Source organism: Peromyscus eremicus, chromosome 5 (assembly GCF_949786415.1).
Source record: "Peromyscus eremicus chromosome 5, PerEre_H2_v1, whole genome shotgun sequence".
Taxonomy (NCBI): domain Eukaryota; kingdom Metazoa; phylum Chordata; class Mammalia; order Rodentia; family Cricetidae; genus Peromyscus; species Peromyscus eremicus.
In genome coordinates this window covers 135,410,873-135,416,835 of record NC_081420.1, presented here as the reverse complement: position 1 = coordinate 135,416,835, position 5,963 = coordinate 135,410,873, and the positions used below count along the sequence as shown (strand labels likewise).

The 5,963-nt window shown below is 51.1% G+C and overlaps 1 long non-coding RNA gene across 1 annotated transcript; it reads right to left on the bottom strand.

The window, feature by feature from the left end:
• Window positions 1-630: 630 nt before the first annotated feature.
• Window positions 631-1,533, bottom strand: LOC131910816 (uncharacterized). The gene is made up of 3 exons (XR_009379223.1): window positions 1,276-1,533; window positions 978-1,043; window positions 631-849 (listed from the first exon to the last, which is right to left on the bottom strand). It is a non-coding gene; the product is annotated as an uncharacterized LOC131910816 (long non-coding RNA).
• Between the last annotated feature and the right edge of the window lie 4,430 nt (window positions 1,534-5,963).

Genomic DNA, 5,963 nt, shown 5'->3' with positions numbered 1-5,963 from the left:
CTGCTTCTGCCTCCTGAGTGCGTGCACCACCACCCAGTTCCTCGACTCATACTTTTTATTTATCAAAGTTGTAGGTTGTTATTTTTGTCTTTTTTTTTTGAGCTGAGGACCGAACCCAGGGCCTTAGCAAGCGCTCAACCACTGAGCTAAAACCCCAACCCCAAAGTTGTAGGTTCTGGCATTCCATACTTGTCTTTTTTTTTCTCGAGACAGGGTTTCTCTGTGTAGCTTTAGCGCCTTTCCTGGAACTCACAGAGATACGGATTAAAGGCGTGCACCACCGGTGCTCGGCCATACTTGTCACCTTTAAATCTAAAATCCAACTGAATTTGGAGAAAGAAACCAGAATAACCATCATATATCTAGGGGGTAGAGGTGTGTGGCTCATCAGAGCACCTGGTTTAGGATGCAGGGAGCCCTGCGTTTAACCCCCGATATACAATTGCACATTGGGATCGACACATTTCTGTGACTAGTGCATCCTCCTGCCCACCACTCCCCGGATGATAAAAGCCGGAGGGGTAATCTGACCAGCCCGAGTCACAGTCTGAGATCAGAGTTCAAGCCTCTGCAGTTCCATTTCAGGCCCTGCCAGTCCCTTATTGCCAAGGCATACAAAGACAAGCTGAGTTAAGTCAACGCTTTTTATTATCAGTCACATGCTTTCATAGAAAGGTGTGGAGCATAGGCCAGGGTTGTAAAAAAAATGACGTTTCTACACATTGCTCTATTTACACGCGGCTGAGGGGGTCCCACTTCAGGCACAGCAGCTGCACTTGTCCGAAGCCTCTTTGCAGATGCATCCCTGGGAGCACTTCGAACAGCCCACCGGGCAACAGGAGCAGCAGCCTAGGGGAGAAGAGTTGACCATGAGCAAAACAAGGGACCCCACCTGGATGTTCCCGGGGTGTGGCAGGGCGAACCGGGGTGGCAGGGACTGGATGGGGAGCGAAGAGTAGAGAGAGGATCCAACTTACTTTTCTTGCAGGACGTGCATTTGCACTCTTTGCATTTGCAAGACCCGGAGCAGGAGCAGGAGCCATCTGCAGGAACAAGACAGTGAGCACGACCAGGCGCATCTAGGAACTCAGGTGCAAATCCCCGACCCAGCTTGGGGGAGCCATTATCTCAAGGACTTGTTAAAAGGGGGTCTCCAGAATTCGCTGGGAAGGGGCAGCCGGTAGTACTCAGAAAGTACTAGGAAAGGGCCCCAAACAGCTTGTCTGGCTCTCCTAGAAATTTAGGTTGCGGAGGCCGGTCAGCAGTCTCCCTTACCTGTGGCACAGGAGCAGTTAGGGTCCATGGCGAGTGGAGGCGGCAGCTGAAGACCGATGACAAGCGGGAATTGAAGTGCTAGGAGGAGGTGTGATGGAGAGAAGCGCGTGGAGCGCTGCCTTTATAGCGTGGGAAGGAGTTGGGGGGCGAGCGCAAAAGCTCCGCCCATGTGTGTGGGGGGAGACACCACCTGCACACGCCCCCGCCGCCTGCGCACGTGGAATATCGCCTGCACACGCCCCGCAGCCTGCGCACGACTCGCAGTCTGCAAGCGTCCCTCTTCCTGCACGCGGCCCCCGTGCTGAGTCACGCCCCTCTCCGCACGGCGCACACGGACTGAGCGCACAGGGCTGAGCGCAAAGGGTCTGCCCTCGGGTCAGGGGCCGGTTCCAGGAAGCTTGCCCACCCGTGCTTTGCCGCGCCTTGGGGCGTGTGAGGGGCCGGGTGCAGAGGGGGCTGCCCAGTTCCCCCAACGCACACAGCATCCTGCCCTTATCGTGTGTGCTAACCTGTATGAAAGCGGGGCTTGGAGACCCTGCTTACAGGGAAACTATGTTGGAAATGTGAACAGGTTACAAAAGCCAGTCCTAGCCCAGACTTGGACACTGTTGGTGATGTCCTCACTGAGTATCCCGTGCTGCGGGGCACTGTGTTAGAACTCTCATCTTTCCTTACAACGTGGGGAAGGACTGTTCGTTATTCTCACAGTAAGCGGTGGAAACGGAGGCACAGTCACGTAGTCACTTGCCCAAGATGAGTGTAGGGTTCGAATCCGCTGAGGCACCAGTACTTAGGCAGAGACTAGAGACTGGGAAGACACAAGCCTTGTGTTAAGGACACTTATTCTTGGGGGCAGCAGCCAGGGTGAACAGGGGAAAGTTTTGAAGGTCTCTGCTGGAGGTGGGATTCAAGAGCAGGGGAGCAGTCCAGTCTGGAAGGATATAGACCAGTGCCTTCTGCCTCAGGGCAACGGGGTGCTTGCCAAGCAGGGTGGGCCAGATGGTAGTGTTCTGGAACACGTGGAAGGAAAGCCCCACATAAACTTCTCTCACCCCCACCCCAAGGGGGTATGCAGAGGTGGAGAGGGCAGCCAGATTTCTCTCCCTGGAGGCACATGGTGTTTCCTCGCTTGCTCAATCATGGTAGGAAAGTCTGTGTCATCTAAGGGGCCAGGAAACAGTTACCGGAAGCTTCCTGGCAGGCTCGGGTAGACATTCAGGGAGGCTGTGGGTGGGTGGGTGAGGTGTCCCAGGACAGGCTGTCCTTGCAGCTCTTACTGTAAACTGGGGAAATGCCTTCTTGGCTCAGCGCACGCATCCACTTTCTCCTGGATACCTTCCAGACCCGATGCCCACGGCTGCCCGTGGAATGTGTAGTAAACATCCTGTCCTTTCCCTTCCCGGCACTTTCCATGGCTGCACTGTGTTTGAACTTAAGCCTGATTGATTTCTGTGCTGCGGTGCTCCCTTCCCAGACTGAGCTCAGAGCAGTCTTTGCCCCTGTTGGATGGTCTCCAGCCTCAAGCCAGGATGGAGTTGGTGGTCACCACTTGCTAAATCGGGTAAAATCCTGCATTATTACTCCTGCCCGGTTCCCACTTCCCATTAGGACTCTAATTTTAAAAATGAAAGTAAGCTGGATGTAGTGGCCAGTGTCTTTAATCCCAGCACTCAGGAGGTGTAGAAGCAAGTCGATTTCTGTGAGTTTAAGGACAGCCTAGTCTACTTCGTGAATTCCAGTGTATTCTTGGGTACTTAATGAGATTCTGTCTCAACAAACAAAAAACACAAACACAATGAAAAAGAGAGTCAAGTTTGGTTGGTGTGGCTTCTAATCCTAGTACTCTGGAAGCCCAGGCAGGATTGTAAAAGCCAGGCTATGCTGGGCTGCATACCTAGACTGTCTCAAAACATAAAATGAGGGCTAGGAATGCAGCTTAGTGGTAGGGTGCTTGCTTAGAATGTGTGGGGCCCTAGATTTAATTCCCAGCATGGTAAATTGTGTGTGTGTGTGTGTGTGTGTGTGTGTGTGTGTGTGTATACAAAAGCTCAAAGTTGCCACCCTGATACCTGTCACTCACTGAAGTGAGACCACCACAAAGTGGGGAGAGGTGAGCAGTCTGATGGAATTTGGCCCCTTGTTTGCCCTTGGGGTACTCCCTCCCTCTTTACCTGTCCATTCCTTCATCCCTCTGTCTGTCCCAGACACCCAACCCATATGTGTGAACACTACCTCTCAGCTACATCCCCAGACTTCTGTGTAGTTCTCAACCTCATGGACTCATTTGTCAAATAATCAAACGATACTAAAACTCAAAGGTCACCTCCAAACCTCCTCGGATTTGATTATTTAATGATTTTCTTTTCTCCATGTTGGTGTGTGTGGGCATATGCACGTTTTGCATGTGTATTTTCCTTGTATGTTGTGGTCCTAGGCTAATGTAAGGAATTATCCTTCATTTGGCCTATGTGGTGGTTTAAATGAGTATGACCCCCATAGACTCATATCTTTGAATGGTCAGTTCTCAGCTGGTGAACTATTTCAGAAGAATTAGGAGGGATGACCTTGTTGGAGAAGATGTGGGGGAATGTCTTTCTGTACGCTGTGAATGTGTGTTGCTCTGATTGGTTGATAAATAAACCTGTTTGACCTATGGCAAGACAGCTTAGCGGCAGGTGGGAAATTCAAAGGGAGAGACAGGAAGAAGGCAGGGAGAGATAGATGTCAGCCAGCCACCCAGGGAGCAACTTGTAATGGGATGCAGGTAAAGCCACGGAACATGTAGCGATACATAGATTAATAGTTATGGGCTAATTTAAGATATAAAAGCTAGCTAACAAAAGGCTTGAGCTATGACCATGCAGTTATAATTAATATAAGCCTCTGTGTGTTTACTTGGGGGACGCGAGTGGGAGAGATTTGTCCCGCCCGCCGGCCAGGACGGTTTCAGACTGAGCGCTCGGCTACTGCTACAGCCTCGGGCCTGTCTGCCTGCCTGCCATCATGCTCCCTGTCATTGTGGTCTTGGACTCGCCCTCTGAAAACGTAAGCAAGCCCAATTAACTGCTTTTGCCTTTGTCATGGTAGCTCTTCATGACATGGTGGGGAGCATGGCTGTACCAAGGTGGCCTGGTACTCACGATACTATGCCTCAGTCACGTAAGTGCTTGAATTATAGGGGTGTACTACCCCATTTGGTCCATCTGATTTTAGGGCCGTGGTTACAGCAACCCCAGTGAAGTCCTACTGTCTGGCAGCCCTAGTTGGGCACAGGCCAGCTTGTTGCTGTCCTTTATATGCATTCATTATGCACCAGGTGGCTGGCACCTAATAACTCAAGTCACAGTCCACCCAAGGGAAGGCTCCAGCTCAGTGCAGCGGGCACAGGATTTGCTTTGCCCTGCAGTCTCCGGTCTGTCCCAGTGTGCCCCCATGCTTCAGCGATGCTGGCGTCCAGGAGTGCCTATCTCTTGGCTTTCTTTGACTCTTTTTTGGGGGAAGGGTGTTGAATGGTGGATGTGGAGGGGCACAGGCCTCATTTTACTCACTTCTGTGCTAGAGTCCGAGGAGGAAAAGGAGGGCTTTCAAATGCTTCCCTGGCATGGCATGAGCTGTGGGAGATGGTACTGAGCAGCCCTGGGTAAGGAAAACGCTTCTCTGAGTACCTGGTGTAAGTTGTCAGTACAAGCTGGTGATGTAGTCCTGACCTGATTAATAGAAATGTCACCTCCCACAAAGGAGGTGAGTTTTCATTCTACTTCTTCTTTTTTTTTTTTTTTTTTTGGTTTTTCAAGACAGGGTTTCTCTGTGTAGCTTTGTGCCTTTCCTGGAACTCACTTGGTAGCCCAAGCTGGCCTCGAACTCACAGAGATCCTCCTGGCTCTGCCTCCCGAGTGCTGGGATTAAAGGCGTGCGCCACCACCGCCCGGCCTCATTCTACTTCTAACAGCTGAGGTTATGGATTAGTCTGCCCTCTGCCGTCCATTCCTTCCTCCCCTGGAATGGTATATAGTCTGCCCTCTGCCGTCCATTCATTCATTCCTTCCTCCCCTGGAATGGTATATAGTCTGCCCTCTGCCATCCATTCATTCATTCCTTCCTCCCCTGGAATGGTATATAGTCTGCCCTCTGCCATCCATTCATTCATTCCTCCCCTGGAATTCTATTCTTGGTTTGCTTTTAGAGAGTCAAAGTCTCCGCTTCAGCCTCCCTGGTTTGCCACCACAGTGACAGGGATGCGAGGGGACACTTTCTCTTCCCTGGATTTGTGTGAAGTCATCCTGAGTTTTTCTCTCTGGACCCCTGGCATCCAGCTTCCAGTGTTGGCAGCATACTTAGTGTGCCTGAGGCCCTGGGTTTGATTTGGAGCACCAAAAAACAAACACGTGAACAAACCAGCTGTAAGGAAATAAATGAACCCAAGCCCAACACAGTTCCATAAAGCAGGTGATACTCACTCCTGCAGATGGCACTGAAGAGTCACATGACTTGCTCAAGTCATACCTGACTCGTAAGGATTGGAGTCGGGATTTAAAGCCATCCATGTGTGGTTATGCTGCGTTGAACAGGGGACTTTAGGCTTGTTTTCTGTATTTCAGGAACAGAACCAGAACAATGGATGGGGATTCCAAAAACAAAGATTCAGCTCTGGGTACAGAAGGTCAGTCCTTTCTTCCATCCCTTTACCA